General features: G+C 38.2%; 1 protein-coding gene across 1 annotated transcript in view; it reads left to right on the forward strand.

Annotated features, from left to right (window-relative positions):
- LOC127434605 (ephrin type-A receptor 3-like) overlaps positions 1–18,131 on the forward strand; it is an 85,511-nt gene that overhangs the window by 18,250 nt on the left and 49,130 nt on the right. The gene's annotated exons all lie outside the window — the stretch shown is intronic.

The following is an 18,131-nucleotide window of genomic DNA, read 5'->3' on the forward strand; positions in this document are numbered from 1 at the left end:
TTCTGAATACTGAGTTTTATACAGTTGCATGTTTACTGACTGCAGAACATCTTCTATGGTCATGTCTAGATTAATATTTGCTTCTACCAAGTTTAGGATTGGGGATAAGTGTTGGGTTAGGGTTAAGGGGGTCTACAGGCCTCAGTCAAAAATCAGTAATAACCAGCTTTATCATGTGGAAAATTTTTTGCACTTTGATGTCTTTTGTTGCTCTATACAAAAGATCCAAAAGAAAGGAGAAAATGCAAAATAAAACCTAGAAAATTAAGCTTTGCCCCCATGAGAAAGGTAGACACCATATCAAATTTCCACAGCGCAGCCATACGTGTGGTTATGGGTTTAAACTCAGGTCTTTATTCATGTATTTCTTTTAATCTTGGAAGGTGCTAATGGCTTCATTAATGTACCCTGCTTTCTAGCCAAGACAATGGCTGCACTGTAATTATTTTTCTTTTGCATTTGTTTCTGTCTTCTTCATTTTTAATAATTTTTTAAGCTATGTCTTTCCTTGACTCTGTTTGACGGACTTACCTGCATGCCACCCCAGGACTGAGAAGGCTGCAGGTTTTAAATATTCATAGAGCCATTCTGGATGGTTTTCTAGTGGGTGGAAGTGTAGATGGGAAAGGAGGGGGTTTGGGCAGCATTACAAGGCAGATTTGAGTGGCAGGGAAGTAGGCTAGAGAGAGAGAGAGAGAGGAGGGGAGAGATGGTGGTGGGATATCCATCACAACCTAATTCAATGCTCTTTGGTCTGGACCATGGCTGATAGAGTTCCACAGCTCATGTCACTGATTGTATCTGTTAATTGGGTTGTTAGCGATAGGAGCAAGTCAGGTTTGATAACCCTTCCTAACTGCGATTGTGTGTGTGCCATAGTGATGAAAAAAATTAATAAAAAGACAGATCTGTTCAGTGTCTATGTTTACGCCCTTATAATGCGATTAGGGCAGTACTGGGATTAAGTTGCAGCTCATGTAAACAAAATACTGTTATATCATATGAATGTGTTTATGCTCATAATTTGGGTAACAATTATCATATTGAAATATGTATTCTATGATTTTAATTGCACTATAGGCATGTATATGCTTTAATCGAATATCGTACATATTAACAATATTTGGCCTAACTATCCTATAAAAAAAAAATTCCTATTTTTGTTTTTGTTTATGTAATGTATTTAATATTTTTGTAGCATTTTTTTAAAAGTTAAAATATAGTACCATTTGTTAATTACGTTAGATGTTAATTCTCACAATATAATTTCTTTAGCCACAGCACCTCTGCTGAATAGCGGTGTAGAAATCACTGGTTGGGCTCCATTCAATGCCAGTGGAAAAAAGGTTAACTTTTTAACAGCCATTCATTAAAGCGAATGATCGAGACTGGGCTGCAACTCAAAAATAACCTCAAAGTAAAAGATTTACTTGAGAGATTGGTTAATTCACATGAGTGTGTTTAGCCCGGTCAGCTGACAGATCATTCATTGCTCTCTGGCTCCAACAGTTCCATGAGAAACTGAATATTGCCTTATGAAATGATTCGAAGTAAAACGACTTGTGGTCTGTTTTCACCTTGCGGCCTCTCTGTGGGCTTGCCAGCATAGTTTCCCTCCACTTTTCATGCTGTGACAGCTTTCATATTCACTGAAAAACAACATTAATAGGAGAATCAGAAGAATTAATTGTACAGCTAAATTTAGGCCAGTGTTTAAAAGAGTGGTGTTTAAAAACCAGTATGTTACGGTTCCTGTTTTTCTAGTGCAGTGGTTCTTAAATGAGTGGTTCACCCCCCCAATTTTTTTTTTTTTTTCATTATTTACACTCGCTCATGTTATTCTAAACCCATATGACATTCTGTCTTCTGTGAAACACAAAAGGAGATATTTAAAAAAAAATAAAAAATATTGCAATTGCCAGTTTCCATACCCTCCTGAAACCCCACGTGACAGCTGTTTGCATTTTTCGGTTCCCTTTTTGATTTGTAACTAGTAGCACCTAATATACAAGCAAAAAATAAATAAATAAATAAAAAAAAAAAAAAAAAAAAAAAAATATATATATATATATATATATATATATTATATATATATTTCTTGAGCAAACTCTCTCACTAAAAATGTATGTCCACATATGTGGACATCGGGACTAAGTTGTGACATTTTAAGTAATACAAAGCTAAAGTTTTCATCTTCTTCATCAAACAGTTTATTATGTGTCCAGGAGTATTGATTATTCATGTTTTTGAGACGTTATAGACATTACAGCTGATTTTCTATAAAGCTGAATAAATATTTCTGAATAAAAGCAATGGCCAGCGTCATCAAATCACTGCCAAACAATGTTAAAATAAAATTTAGCATAAAAAATTTCTGTATTTATGTACTGATTATCATTGTCCTATGTCTGCCAAACATGTTGAGTGGTCCAAACATCATCTGCAGCATGAAACTGGGGTTAACATTTAGTCGGATTTTAGGAGTGAATGCACTTGGCTGCATAAAAAGCTATAAGATGCACCTTGCTCCCTATTTATTGAATGACTTAATCTCCAGTGTGCTGTCTGTCTGCGCTGGTCTCAGAACAGTTCAAAATGCACCATATTTTCATTCTAACTCCATATAAGGCCTCTGAAAGCAACATTTTTCAACTTTTGCATGAATACATGTATTCCCAATGTGAAAATGCACAGTAAATATATAAGAATGCATTTACTAATTTTAATGAATAGAACCATATTGTACAGTGATGACAAAATAAAATATAACTAAATGTATATTAAAATTAAGTGAAATGACCCACAGATTTGTTACTGTGAAAAGTTAAAAACAGTATATCAAACTAAACTAGAGATGCTACTCTTTACAACCAAACAGGTTTCAGTGAAAATATTTGAAGAAATTTCTTACCAAAGGCACTTTTGTTGGCGCTATGCCCATAGAAGCAGTTCACGGAAATCGACGCCATGGTGATTGGTCACGTGACTCTGTGCATCAGAAGTTTAACCCTTAAATGACTCCTTAGAGTGTCCTGAACAGTAGGCAATAGGTTTAAATGAATTAAAATTATGCGTTGCGTATAGTGAATCCAAAATAGCAAGTCCTTGCATGAGGCCATGGGGTCGCACAAGGAAACTACAGCAGTTGATAGTGACACACTGTAGAGCAGTCAGAAGTTTCAAAATTAGTCCATGCGATTCGTGCATCATATTACAAGTCTTCTGAAGGCAAGCAATAATTTTGTGTGATAAGGAGAACAAAATTTAAGTTGCTTGGACCGAACCCGAATTTATTTCCTCCCCCCTCCCCTGCCCCCGCTGGTCTCTATTCACATCATATTTGTTGGGTCTGAACCCCGGTCCGATTACGTCATCAATATGAGTACAAGCGGCAGCTGTTTACTACTGTAACTAGGCAACAACTCAAGAAGACATCAGCTTCGCTGTGTTATTGAAGTATTTATCTCTTTGGATTTACCACCAAAACATTACATGCACAAAACGACAATTATGTTTGTCTGTCACAGATGCATTGAATGTGTAATGATGTGAAGAATATTAGCGTTTGTCTGTCGCGAGCCAGCGGATGCGCTGCAAGAGTGAACAATGTGAGCTGCTCTCTGAAGGTGATTTATTTGGACACAAACTGGTATGAGATGATCATTAAACCATAATTGCGATCGGGAGATCGTTAACGCGAGGTTAACAGCATCAATAATGGTTCACTTACGCGATTTGGTACGATTGCGTTCATATTAGCAGCAAACCACACCAGAGTTCACATGAACCGTAACCCAGACGACCTTTTCAAGTGGACTTGAAAGTGGACTCAAATTCGGAAAACAGCGTTCACACCACCCAAATGAACCGAACTTTGATGTCATTCGAACTCGGATGCGCACGAAAAGTGCTGTCTCTGGGATTCTTTCTCCATCTCTCCCAACAGTGCTTCAGTCTAGCTCGCTTACTGTTTAATGCCACCACACAGAGCCAAGAAAGATATATAGAGAAAGATTGAAACACAGAGAGAGAAGGCTACTGTTTGGATTCATGTTCTCCCACAACCTCGGCTCAGTGACCTGCCTCTTTCAGTTATCTCTTCCATTCTTTTCTCTTACCTCTTTTTTTTTTTTTTTTTTTTTTTTTTTGGAGCCAGCACTTAAATGCTCTTCAAAAACCCCCTCCTCTCTTGTTCCCCTCGGTTCCTGTTTAACCCTGTTTGTTCTGGCATTCATAAATTCCTCCTTTTCCACTGCTTTTTTTCCATTTCATTCTCTACATCCTCACTTAACCTTTCATTCTCTGATTGTGTGCTTGAAAACTAGTTTCTGATATAAACCCTCTTGTAAGAAGTCCTCTTACAGGGGCTGTTCATTCTCACCCATAAATCCCACTGTAATGCGCTTTGCCGTACAATCAAATGTCTTTTGTTGGATATGAATAGTTTTTGAGTGGTCTTGTGGAGCACTCCAGCTTTTGAGTTTGGGTCTGGCATGGGGTCTGACCCGATGGCCCCCCGACTGTGAGCATGCCAGTTGGAGATGGGCACTCTTTCTCTCTCCTGGGGCGTATTTTCAACAGTCCTAAGCTTACACAGTTGTGGCTGAATGGAGTGCTTTTCATTTGGGCAGGAGCTGTAGAAATGAGCTCTTTGTGACAGTAATCTCACTATAAGGAGCTCTAGAGTGTCTTCTCCCATAGTATTTGAGCTGAGAAACTGGGTCATGGGATTGTCGTCACCCTTATGGAGATTCACAGTTGGGGTGGCTTTAAGCAATGAGTGTGTGTATGCTCTTATGCCGCTGGTTTTTTAAAACCGAATTTCAGGAGTGTAGATTCGTGAGGTTAACACAGTTAAGCGACATCAGCTTGGTGCACACTGGTGCTGTTAGTCTTTATAGGGTAGTAATCACATACTTAGACCTTTAGTTGGGTTTTCACAACTGTTATCTTTGGGACATGATGTCCAACACGCTGCTGGGTGACAACATGATGGTGGAATTGCAAGAGTTTATCTTCTGCCTGTAATTTTGTTAAATGTACCTCGGACACAGTCACCATTCAAGCTCTTACCATCCCAATAAACCCTCTTGACTGCTTTTGTTGGCTAAACGGAGAATGGAAATTTGTAAATTGGGAAATTTGAGTGGTTTTATTTATTTATGGTAGGGATGGGAATGAGCCAGCTTAAAAGAGTCTTTCGGAGCAGCAAAACACTGGGGACGCTGTCTATTTTTGTTTCACTAAAAGAACCAGCTCATAAGTGTCATTTGCAGGGAAATCTTATTACATTGGTAGCGCTGTATGTTTCATGTCATAGATACAAACGAACCGGCTCATTAGAGTCATTCATTTGGGAACAAAAATACACTGGCCACGCTGTATGTTTGTGAATCACTGAAAAGAACCGGCTCATAAGAGTCATTTGTTTGGGAATTGGACTACACTGGTAGTGCTGTATGTTTCGCATCGTAGATTCAAAAGAACCAGCTCATTAGAGTTATTCATTCGAGAAACAAAGTACACTGGTTGTGTTATGTTTCATGCTGTAGATTCAAAAGAACCGGATCATTAGAGTTCTTAATTTGGAAATTGCATTACACTGGTCAGGCTATGTGTTTTGCGCTTTACATTCAGTAGTGAGTAAGCTCTGCCTCTAATAGCACAGCAGGAAACACTGTCAGAGTATATTAGTACAATGTTCCATCCACATTAGTGGAAAATTGCATGTCAAACTGTTCCAGTATTTTTTTTAATATTGTATTTTTTAAAACATGTTCTCAGTTCCCAACCCTAATATACAGTATGGGGTTTTTGTCTTTTACGGATAGGGCAATTTAAAGTGACTGGAGAGTAGAGGGAGGGTGGGAGGGGGGAAGTGGGATTGCATGACGTAGACCAGATTCAAATCATTGTCCCCATGAGAACAACAGCTCTTTTTATGCATTGTGAGCATGTGCACTACCCACTGTGCCACAGCTCTGACACTGGAGTCTTTTTTTAATTACATAGTCTGACCTTTTATATTTACCATTTACTGCATGTTAGTCCACAGATTGCACATTTTGTGCCACCCAGAAGCTTTTTGCATAATCGGGACATAAACAGTAGTCGAAAATTTTTAACAATTTATGCAGGTATATAATTTTAACCGGTATTTGGATGTAAGAGCTAAATACCTGAACAGCGTATAAACTTTGACCAATAAGAGGACAGTTTGCTCACATGTGACATTTATTAAGAGTTTTGGTCCGTTTTGAAATGTTGCCTTGTGAATGTGAACCGAACTAAGAAGAAAATGCAACTTTGTAACAATTTAGCCTCTGTTTCGGAACAATTTGAACGAGCCACAGATCTGAAAATGCCCTTAGTCTGTACTTAAAATGAAAACGACCACAAGCATTCCTGTGGATACTGTTACATGTGGTCATTTTGCATTTAGCATGCTGTTACAATGCCGTGAACATAACACTTTACATACTGGGTCATTTAAGTGTCACTGCTACCTGCTGATAGCTTGTACAGCTCGGAGAACCATGAAGCTGGCTGTTCAACATTCAGCTATGAGCTAGTGGCATAAGCTTTTTCTTCAATATGCTTTTGTGCCTTCCCAGCATAGTGCTAGCCATCAGCTAACTGCTCATTGCCAGTTTGGAAGTGTGTGAGGCTGCAATTTAGTGCAAGTTTTGCTTCCAACCAGTCAGTATTTATTAGCCTTGGCAGATCTTTTGAAAGCACAATACATATGCAATGGCCTTTTCTTTTACCCTTGATATTAATATCTTTTCTGGAATTCTGGAATATATTTTCTCGAATTTCCAGTGGCCGAAAATACTTGCTTGTATGTACACTACCAGTCAATTGATTGAATTTTTGTTTCTCTTGATCTTAAAAAGATTTTGATCTGATCTCTTATGCATACATGTTTGAATTTAGTTAAATATTTGAATATATGGATATACAGTACATGTTTAGAATAATAGTTAAAATTGCATATTGTCCAGATGCCATTTAGATCAGTAGTATGTTGTTAATCAGCTGCTGATAGAAACGTCTCTCCATTTCTGCCCTCCATCATACTGTCTAGCCCATGTCATCTGCCCATTTCTGTACCTCCAGCTGCTGCTCGGATCAATAACACTGTAGTATCCTGATAGTAAACAACATGGAATTACCTGTCAGTGGATGGCAAAATGCTAGTCTGCGATTTAAGCACATTGTACAACTGTCACAACACAGAGGATTCATGATACTTGTTTTTCTTTGTGTGCAGTTGTCTCCCAGGAAATTGTAGAATTTGTTACAGTTTCATATTTCGGGCATACCAATATAAATGACACCCAAATCAAATACTGTCAGAAAACTAGTAGTAGCGTCACTAATGACAATTACATGGAACATAGCTGGTATTAAATTCAGGGCAGTTCCTTTGTGGCTGAACTGGTGTCTTTGTAAGTTTAAAGGCTGAGGAAATTTAAGTTTAGAGTCAATTTGGGCCTTTCTATCTCAGAAAGCAGTGACTTGGAGACTGTGAGCTCTGTTGGAGAACATCAGTATAGCTTCCAGATGTAGCTGGTGAGATCTTTCTCTCACCATTGGTTCTTGGGTGTGGACACCTATAGGAAACAAGAGCAGGAATAGAGATTCTCTATAGCCTTAGCATCAAAGACACAGAGCGCCATCAATTATACAGGGACACTGACAGCTAACAGAACTCTAACATTTTCATCCTGGACGTTTAGCACATCATTTGCACATTTGAGTGTTCCTTTTCCTTTCTGATAAATGTATTAATGTTTTTGAATGCATTTACTAGAAGTTCTATATCTCCGGCTATAAAACCGACAATCTGGTTTAACAGTTTTTCTTTTCATTGAAGGGTCCGGAAACTGGACATTTCTTCTGCCCACCCACTACCCCATTTACTCTCAGTTTAAAAGTCACAAGAGGCCTCCTATTCCAATAAATCTAGAGTAAATAAAAACTGTGAATGTAATATTAACTGCAGGATTAAAAAACAACAAAAACAGTTAATAACACACACTGCAACACTAAATATTGTGTGATTTCAGGAGGTTTGGTCAAAATAACTATTAACATGACCATGAAGTGGAAGTAAAATTTTTAAAAGTGAAGTGTGTAACTTTTGCACCACTAGCATCACCAGACCCCATATGCCATTGGTTGGAAATCAGTTAGTCACACCCCACATCCACACCATTGGTTGAACCAATGTTGCTGTGTCAGTCTGGTTGGGATGCTCAAACAAATATTGCTGTTTTAATAGCCAGGGAGTTTAAACCTTTCAAGGAAATCAACCTACAAATGGCTTTCTTCTAGTTTTCTGTTATGTATATGAAGCTGAGATAGAAGAAAGTATTTTTACCCACAGTAATCTTCAGCTTGTATTTAAAAAAAAATAATAATCAAATGTTATGTTCAGTATGGACATTTTAACGTGAATTACAGAACTGACACTCTACAGAACTCTCTCTACAGTGTTTCCCTGTTTTAATGCTGATATTGCCTCACAGTGGCATTGTAAATGGGATTCTGCATGCGTTCTGTCTTAATGGCACTCTGTATTTTTTATTTTTTATGTGTGTGTGTTGAAGAGAAAGACGGCACGTGTCAGTGCCTCCACGTGTGGCATTCACCATTCATCTTGCTTTTTTTCCCCCTCAAAACTCTCTCAATAATTTATTCACTGGGCTGCAGATGACAAGATGGCCTTACGACCAGAAGAAACAGTCCAATGGCTCAGAGTCCTTCTTTAAAGAAAAAACAAAACAAAAAGGTTATAATGATTGCTGTGTATAAATTAAAACTGAAATGTGGATTTTTTATTTACAGTGTTAAAATAATTTCTCCTATATCCCAGTTTATTATGCAGAGACAACTAAAAGTACACCAATTGTAGGTTGGTTTCACTGAAAAGTGTGAACACTGGCTCTGTGGCGCTATCAATACAGCTGTTAGTTTAAGCATCCTGACCAGCCTTACACAGCAACACTGGCTCAACCAATGGTGTGAGTTTGAGGTGGGGCTATCTGTTTTTTTGACCAGTGGACAACAGGGGGAGTGTTCAAAAAAACCTTGAAAACAATCATTATTCTTGCAATTCCATTTGGTGACTCTTAAGGGGGTCGCACACCAGACGCATCTGGTGGATGACATGGTGCATTGTAAAATTTGAAACAACTGTCAATGAAGGTACACACACTGCCCAGCTAAGACTCAGGAGGCTGCTTAAATTTCTGCCGCACCACAGAGCGCAACACGCATATTTTCCATTAAATTTGAGCCAAATCGTTATCAAATGACATACTGTAGATTATGTACTCTAGTGGTATTCATTCTTGAAGAAGGGAAAAACCTTGGTAAATTTTGTGTCTACCTGAACCGCATCGACGTGCCCTGTGTTTGATACCAGTGTCGTGTCCTAGCCGCGACGCGGCTTGGCGCTTCTTGTCCTGTGTGTGACCACCTTTAAGGGTTTAGAAGATTTTCCTTAATTAAAAAGGTGGTTCCAATGGACAAACCATATTAAAATGCCCAAAAGCATTTGCACATGTGATGAAATGGAGCCACCAACAATTAAATAAGAGACACTCTTTTAAGAGGAGCCAGTTTCTGACTCTGGAGTCTGGCTCCCACTAGTTAAAAAGATTGATGTATAGTTTGTGATTACAGACCAGCACAACCTTTCATGCAAATCTACAGAAGATTTCTGCAATTGTCCATTAAGATTAGATGGAACAGCAATGTTCGGTCATATTACAAGCAAAATTCCACAAGAGTGAGTTTGAGTTTCATTCCTGGGAAGGTTATCAAAAAGATCAATGTGAATAGATATTAAACTGCAATGTACGATTTTTTGAGTCAGAGTACGTTCAAAGCAAACAGTGGTGAGAGTGAACTTCAGCAGCTATTTTAATGGCTGTTATATGTTCAGAAATAATGCATCCCTCTAGAAACATTGTTTGAAGTCACTTCTTTATTTTCTTGTCATTTTACATCGATATAGGCCATAGCTTTGTATGCTCGCTCAGAAAGACGAAAAGAAACGAGTAAGCAGAGAAGAATGTTTTTATTGCTACTTTTCTCACATGTATAGATAATCTCTTTTTCATAGCTCTCCACCCAAGAGCTGCGGTCAGAGGCGCCCCCCTCACTCCCTCTGTAGCTCACCGCACTGAAATAACAGTAAGACCGCCAGTCTCCAAACACACCTGTTATTCATTTTAACCCAGATGATTATAGAGTCTGCGAGAGAACTGAAGTATTAAGTGCACTGTAAGTTTGAGTATGCCTTTGCCAAGCTAGATGCAACATCAACCACATTCAAACATGACATTCATCAAGCTGTTTTAAGCTTTAAATATGCGGTGCTTTGTATAATAACTGTGTTTACTTTACTGTGTAAAATTACTATTATAATTGGTGCGTATGCATGCATCACTATTGCTATTGTTCATAATTAAGGTTTGGGGTGTCGACTCATCCGGAGGTCCTTGGCTCAGAATTTTGTTTATGAAAACATTTTGTTACTGGTGAAAGATACTCATAAATGAAAGCCAAATATTCAGTGCTATGAAATAATATTTACAGAGTAATTCTTTGTTTTGTAGAATGACATTATTTTGATCTAAAATCCACCTATGATTTTGGAGTAAAACTACAGGTCAAAAAATAACCATAGAATGGTGGAAGCAAGTAGCCATTAGGTAGCCAGAGATAGATAGGTCTATTACTAAAATCAGTTGACGCTTGTTGTATTACATGCCAATGGTGTTTATTACATGCCAAAAGTCCAAAAATGGGAGAGAAAAAAACCCAATACTTTTTTTGTGTTGTTTTCCAAAGTTGGAAAACTCAGAAATTATTAAAGATATTGTAATATCCTTTAAGATTCTTAAGAACAAACTTTCCTTTTTGTATTTTCATTTTTTAGGCCCTATATGTTTAAATCCCAGAGATAGGGGGCTCTAAATTTGGCTCCATCCATAAATTGTCACATTTTTACTCATTTTCAAGGATGAATAAAGGCTCTGAAATCATAGGTCAAAATTGTAATTTTTAGCCCCTCCTCTACAAAATATAAATTACTCAGTTAATATTGATCCATTGCATTTAATAGTTTGGCTTATCGTCATTTATGTTTCTTCTTCTTTTTTTTCTTTTTTTTTTATCTTCAGAAAAAGTTTTAACAAAATCATAAAAATTCAGCTGGAAAATTTCTGAAATATGGTTGATTTGGCATGGGGTTTTTCAAAATTGTTTCTTCTTGGCAAATGATAAAATAGGAGAAAAAAAAAAAACAAACAAAAAAAAAACATTAGACTTGCATTGAGGGAGGGACACATGCCATATTTAGGGACCAGAAGAGAGAATTGGGATGGACTCTTGATTTGGGCCATTTTGCAACAACCTAGCAACCACCGAGAAAACCTTAGCAAATGCAAAGCAATGAGCTAACAACCAGACAGTACACCATAGTATCACCCTGGCAACCAATCAGAACTTTATGGCATCGTGCCAGTGAGTTTTGCATAGGCAAGCACCTCTTACAGTTATTTACTGAAATTGCTTTTTTACAAGTTAATTTGTAGGCTACAGAATACTATCGTTTGCAAGTGATTTTTCTATGTGTGGTTCTCAAAGGTGGAAAATCTGCTGTTGCTGGAATTGATGTTGAAGGACAACTAGGAAAATTATAGAGCTTCGCTTTCAGGTTGTGATAAAGTTGTCCACCTTGTCTCTTAAAGTTGTTTCATGGGATTAAGGAGACTTTTTGTCTCTGGCTCAAGTGGATGTTATATGCCACCAGGTTGATGGGATGCTCCAGCTAGGCATACCAGCAAAGCCTGGGAGATTGGCCCTGTCACCTTGTGCATAATGGATGAAAAGAGTAAAATAGCCTTTGGAAAGAAAGGGCGCTCCTGGGAGATTGAGAACAGATTGAGGAAAAGGAGAAAGGAGAAAGGAGAAAACCAGCAGTGGAGATGTTTAAACCCTCTCCTGACACAAGCTGTGGTAATTCAACAGGCATTTTGGATGTTGAAGGCCAGGTGCAAACTGTGTTACTTGAAGTGTGTGTGAGAGATTTAGAGGATTGTGCAGCCAGTTTTCCATGATTATTGGAAAAGGTAAATGTTTTGACCTCTGACTTGAAGGTTCACACCTTATGATAAGTCGTCTAATATCCAAAATTGCTTCTTGGATCAACTCTCTTGATGGTCAGTGGTATACCGCAAACCATGAGACTGGGCCCCACCCACAAATGGTGATGTCATTCACGAGCATTCAGGGTGTAATAGTACAGCTGATAGTGTTGTTATTTAGGGCAATTTAGCCCTCGCCTAAATAGTAAAAATACTTTTCGAAAATATAGCTGAAATATTTTCTTATCATCTTTCAATATTTATTTCATGTAGAAAGTGTAAATATGGTGGGCCACAGCAAGTCTACAGTCAGTTGTTGGCTCCTGTCAGTGTTTTAGGCCAGAAATTGGCTGAATGCAGTGTATGTGTATGTGAGAATATTACTAATGACCTTCTAACTGCGTTCCCAGCGGGTGTGCTCTGAGCAAAGTCTGGCTCTATCATTCTCCAGTCGTCTCCTCATTGGCCTGGATCGGTGAATTTGTTTTCCCTACAAAAATCAATGCTACATTGCCTAATGGCCAGGGTAAAAAGGGCTGAAAAGACTTAAAAAGTCTCCGCTGTGCAACTGGATGCTAAATCAATACACGGTTATAATCACCAGAACACTTCCATTCCAGTAGGTGAGATCGAGTTCTCCTAATGCCAAGAACATTGTTGATTTGTGTAAATTAAAGGTCTGCAGGTCAATGCTTACTCAACAACAGAAATGCAAATACGCAAATATCTAAAGACGAGTTTGCCAAAGCACCCTTGAGGCTCACTGATATTATTTGCTTTATACACCTTAGGGGAAATTGAACTTCAAAACTGATGTACTTTGACTACACTTGAGTAAGGTTGAGTAAACATCAAAGACCTGATGAAAGAAGTTGTTCCAGGAAAATTTTGGTGGACCATCAACTATCATGTAGTTGCATAAAAATAGACTAAAATAAAAAGAAAATAAAGAGGTTATAACTTAAGGTTATACATCAAAACACTGTAGAGTTAAGTGAAAGTAAAGATTGTGAGGGAAGGATGACTTCATGGGAACTTTGGTGGGGGCCATATTTGTGTATTTGATGACCAAGCACATGAAACGAGTCTATGAAGTTGGCTATAAAGAGTTAAAAGGGAAAAGGAAAATTCAGTGAAAGACTGAGATTTTTTGAGAATCCTTCGCTATGTGTGTAGAAAATAAACTATTTCACTCTTCAATCCCTCTAGAGCGCTATGATTTAAGTCTTGATTCACACTCAGTGAATAGAACAGTTTTGGAATTATGTTGCCTTGGAAACTAGTACATAAGCCTCTCTCCTGAGAAAATAGAATGCTCTATTTCTATGGGGACAGTACCCTATGGTTGTCGCTCGCCTGGCCATACTTTAGCTACGCTCCTCTCCCTTTAGAGGTAGGCCTGCCGTGTTGTTAAATTGAAAAGGGCACCTGAAGCGCTATAAGCAAAGTTGTCACTCTCGCTGTCTCACTTTCTCCCTTGAGGGGGAAGAAAGTCTTCTCGCCTGTGTCTCTCATATCTGAGGAATAACTCCATTCATCTTCTACGTTGATGACCAGCATAGTTGCCAAACTGGATTGACAACACAGTTTTCATTTCTAATTTTACATCAAAATTGTATTGTGGTACTAAAGAAAATATTGTTGCTCAGAAGCTGCTCTTCCATAGCTTAGGAGACTTTAAGGATTAATGTTTTATTTATGTACCAACTTTGTCTTAGATGTTTCGATTTAAAGTTCCTTTAAATAAAAATAGACACAAAGAAAAATGAATGTGGATAGAATTAGTGATCGCCGAGGCCGATATTCGGAATTTTTTAAAAATTTTCCCATTTGGCTGATTTGTTTCTTGAGTGCGCTGAGAATCGCCTGCTTGCATGTGAAGCTACTGAGACATGTAAACAGCCAGTCATGGTTCATTTTGTTGTCATGTGCCATCGTGTTACTTCAGTAATTGGCAGGTGTGCAACACAGTCTCATTTAAAAAGTCTGCATATCAGAGCAGTGGCAGACGCGTTTGAGCTCATAATGTTAAAGTGCTCTCCTGTTTCATTCTCCCTCTCTCTTCTCAACAGTTCCCTGTAACTTTTAACATATACCTTCTGCAAATATGCACATATCTCCATTAAACAGATGTAATAAACCAACCTCACACAACTTCAGCAGATCCAGCATCCTGTGGAGTGCTCATTTATTTACCTCTAAAGCAAGTATCCTATCAGCCTCTCTTCAACAGTTCCCTGTAACTTTTAACTGTCTTGTCTATTGATAAAAAGGCAAATATCAATAAAACTAATATCATGTAGCCTACTGTCTGCAAATATGCGCATATCTCGTTTAAACAGATGTAATTCATGAACCTCATGAAAATCCAATGTTCCCGTCGGGCGCTCATCTAATATCTTCCTCTGAAGCACATATTCTATCAGCCAGAATCAAAACTTCAGGATCAGGATCAAAAGTTCCTCTGATTTAAAAATCATGATGGTCTGTCCGTGACAATCCAAGCAGGCAATCCAGGCCGTTTAAACTGTCAGGTGATTGCTGCTCGCGTTGGATCCGCACAAACGCGAGTGTGCAACTTCAAAGTAAAACTGCTTCACGTGTGCTATAAGTAAATGCTGGTTTTCGATTGTAGACTTTGGGATCTTGGCAAATCTGGGCCCATGTGAGACATTGCTGAGATTTTTTGTTGAGATTAGAGGTGTCTATTTCTCAGGAGAAGAATCTGTCCATTACATCTATTCCAATGTTGTCTTGGAGAAACATATGAGATATATATATATATATATATATATATATATATAATAATAATTATCTTTCCCACGCGTATAATATACATGTACCACAATATTTGCATGGTACTCCAAGGTACTTTAAAGAATAACATGGGATTACATTGTACCAAAACAAACATTGTAATACCACTGTACTTTTTTGTGTGTAGTTTATCTATAGTAGATGTGCCAAATTACCTTTGATTGGGGAAATTTGGTGGATGTAAAAGAGGCTAACTCCAGATCCATGTCCGTGGTCAATGTGATGGGGAACAGTCTCTTTTGGTTGGCTGTTAAGGTGATGTGCTGATGTTTATCGATCTGTCTCATCCAATATGAAGCAAAGGCTGTAGACAGAATGAGAAATATACTAACAGCAACCATTCGTCTCCATGGACCAGGGCATTAACACCCTCTCCAAACACGTCTCTCATCCACCGCCTCGCAGGAAGAAAAAAAAGATACATGTTCTCTGCTGTTCATTTTTTTCTTGCTTGCTTTCTCTCAGAATGGTGCTGCGCTTTGTGTGTTTCTGTCTGAAGGTATTATATATAAAAGCTATTGATTATCTTGTGCCAAGGGGACACCAATCACACCAATGTAAATATTTGATAAGGGATCCATCTTAGATCTCCCTGAGATGTGCTCAGTGTTTTTCATTGCTTTTTTGTCTCTTAAGCTCTTCCGAGGAGGTACAATCTCATAAGAGTTTTGTTCTAGTACATATTTCCTTTGCTTATCCATAATTTGTGATGACTTTGTGTTGTTTGGTAGAAAAGGCAAATTTTTACAGACTGATCACATTGTGAATTCGATGACAGTAGCTGGAAAGTTCTGCTTCTGAAATTGAAATTGGTCTGTGTTTAATGAAGTTCGAACCACAGCCCCAAGTGGCGGAAGCAGGGAGTGATTTTGAATGTATGGGCATGAGTGAGCTCCAGTTTCTGGGTGAAATGTATTTTTAGTTGTAAATGGTGAACTAAAGTCAACAGGAATGCATATTTTATTAACCATTTTCTCAAACCCTAAACCTAACTGTCAGTGGAGTAAAAATTGAGTGAAAATGCAACCTCTGAATCACTTCCATTTTTACGTCCATAATGTGATGTATTAATGACAGATACAGGTTATTCAACGAGAAAAAAAACAATGGTAGTTGACTTCAGTTTAGTTGATCTTTAGCTGGTGAACAGAATGGCTGTGCTGGTCCATCAGCTAGACCAGTACCAAGCCAGCACTAACTAGCATGAACCAGCATGAAAATGTATGGTCTTTAAAACATCAGTCATGCCTATGCTCATTTTATTTGACTAAATTAAAGTTTTATTACAGAAGACTCACCTTGCTGGAGGATGTTTTCTGCTCAAAAGCTCTAATGGTCTCAGATTAGAAATTCACACCAATTAATCTAATTAAACTCAGGGGCAAATTGCTTCTCCTGCATCTGTCCTTAACAACATCGCTTACCTATCTGTCAATGTTCTTTCAATTGCGGTTAGCAGGCATAGTCACAGTTTGCCTTGTTGCCTAGGTGCTGGCTTTGAGATACTGGACCAGTTGGGTTGCACAAAAGGCCAGGCTTTCCAAGGGCTTTCTGGTTCGGCAGTAATAAAAAAAACAGGAGATTGCAAAACCACAATACACACACACATACACACTGTTTCGTTCCAGGCCTGGTGCCAAACCACCATGGGGACTTCACACCTCTTACCACACAATGACCACCAGAAGTGTCTTAGATGTGTGGACCACAGGTCTTAGTTTAGTTCACTAAAGGCAGTGTTTTTACACCCCAAACAGTATAACTTCACCTAAAAGCCCTGAAAACAGAAATTCTGTATGTTTTAGCAGAGAATTATTTAGGCCAGTGAGTGCGGCCAGTGAGAACATGCTAGATAACCGGATTTGTGCCAGAAATCAGTAAGCCTGTTAGCATAAAGCTTTAGTTAGAACAACAGTATATGCATGCGGGAAAAGGATTTTTGTGTGTGTGTGTGTGTGTGTGTGTGTGTGTGTGTGTGTGTGTGCGGGTTTTGGTGGTTTAAGAGGACATTTTTTTAGGTTGCAAACTTGTAATTACAAGGGTATTATGCTATAAATGTGGTTTATAAGGACATTTCTAGTGTCCCCATAATTCAAATCGCTTAAAAAAACATACTAAACAATTTTTTTTTTTGTTTTTTATGTAAAAATGCAGGAAGTTTTTTGTGAGGGTAAGGTTTAGGGGCAGGCTTAGGGTTAGGGGATAGAGCCTATAGTTCGTACGGTATAAAAATCATTATGTCTATGGAGAGTCCTCATAAGGATAGCCACACCAACATGTGTGTGTGTGTGTGTGTGTGTGTGTGTGCTTACATCTGGGTGTATACTGTATCTGTGTTTGTGTATATATCTCCACATTTACACATTTTATATTTTTGCACAATAGAAAAACAGGAACTATGCAGTGCTCAAAGCTCTGGCATTGGGAAACAATAGTGGCTTTCTGTGTATTTATGGTTGGGTGGATTATAACATGTCCATAAATAAAAGGAGAATATGCTAGATAACTTTAGCCAGTATGACCCTGAGAAAGGAATGATTTAGTAATTTCACACTATGGAATAATGAAAATATCCACATCCTTCCTGTAAGAGTGGTCTAAATGGGATAGTTCACCCAAATGTCATCATTTACACATGTTATTCCAAACCCAAATTACTTACTTTTTTCTGTGGAATACAAAAGAAGATGTTAGACAGTAGCCTATGTCACTATTCACTTTCTTTTATGGAATAAGATGCAATGAAAGTGAATGGTAACTGAGGCTTACGTTCTGCCTAATATCTCCTTTTGTGTTCCACTGAAGAAAGCAAGGCATACAGGTTTGGAATGATGTGAGTTTTAGATGACAATTTCTATTTTTGGGGGAACGATCCCTTTAATTCTAATGGTCTGAATTACCTCGTGGCATTTGAAGTAAAAGCATATAGAACAAATTATTCTTCCTTTAATCTCTTAAAAAGATCTCCCACAGAGAGGGTCTTATCTTTACTAGAGCATTATCTGTTTCATGTACGCATTTCTGACTCTTATGTGTGGATGTTTGTGTGAACAACTTAGATGTGGGGAAATCTGTATAATTTGCAATGAATCAAGTCTACCTGTGCTACATACTTTGCACACTCCAACAATCCCTGCAACTTCTGTGGTT

This window comes from Myxocyprinus asiaticus, chromosome 44 (assembly GCF_019703515.2).
Source record: "Myxocyprinus asiaticus isolate MX2 ecotype Aquarium Trade chromosome 44, UBuf_Myxa_2, whole genome shotgun sequence".
Classification (NCBI taxonomy): domain Eukaryota; kingdom Metazoa; phylum Chordata; class Actinopteri; order Cypriniformes; family Catostomidae; genus Myxocyprinus; species Myxocyprinus asiaticus.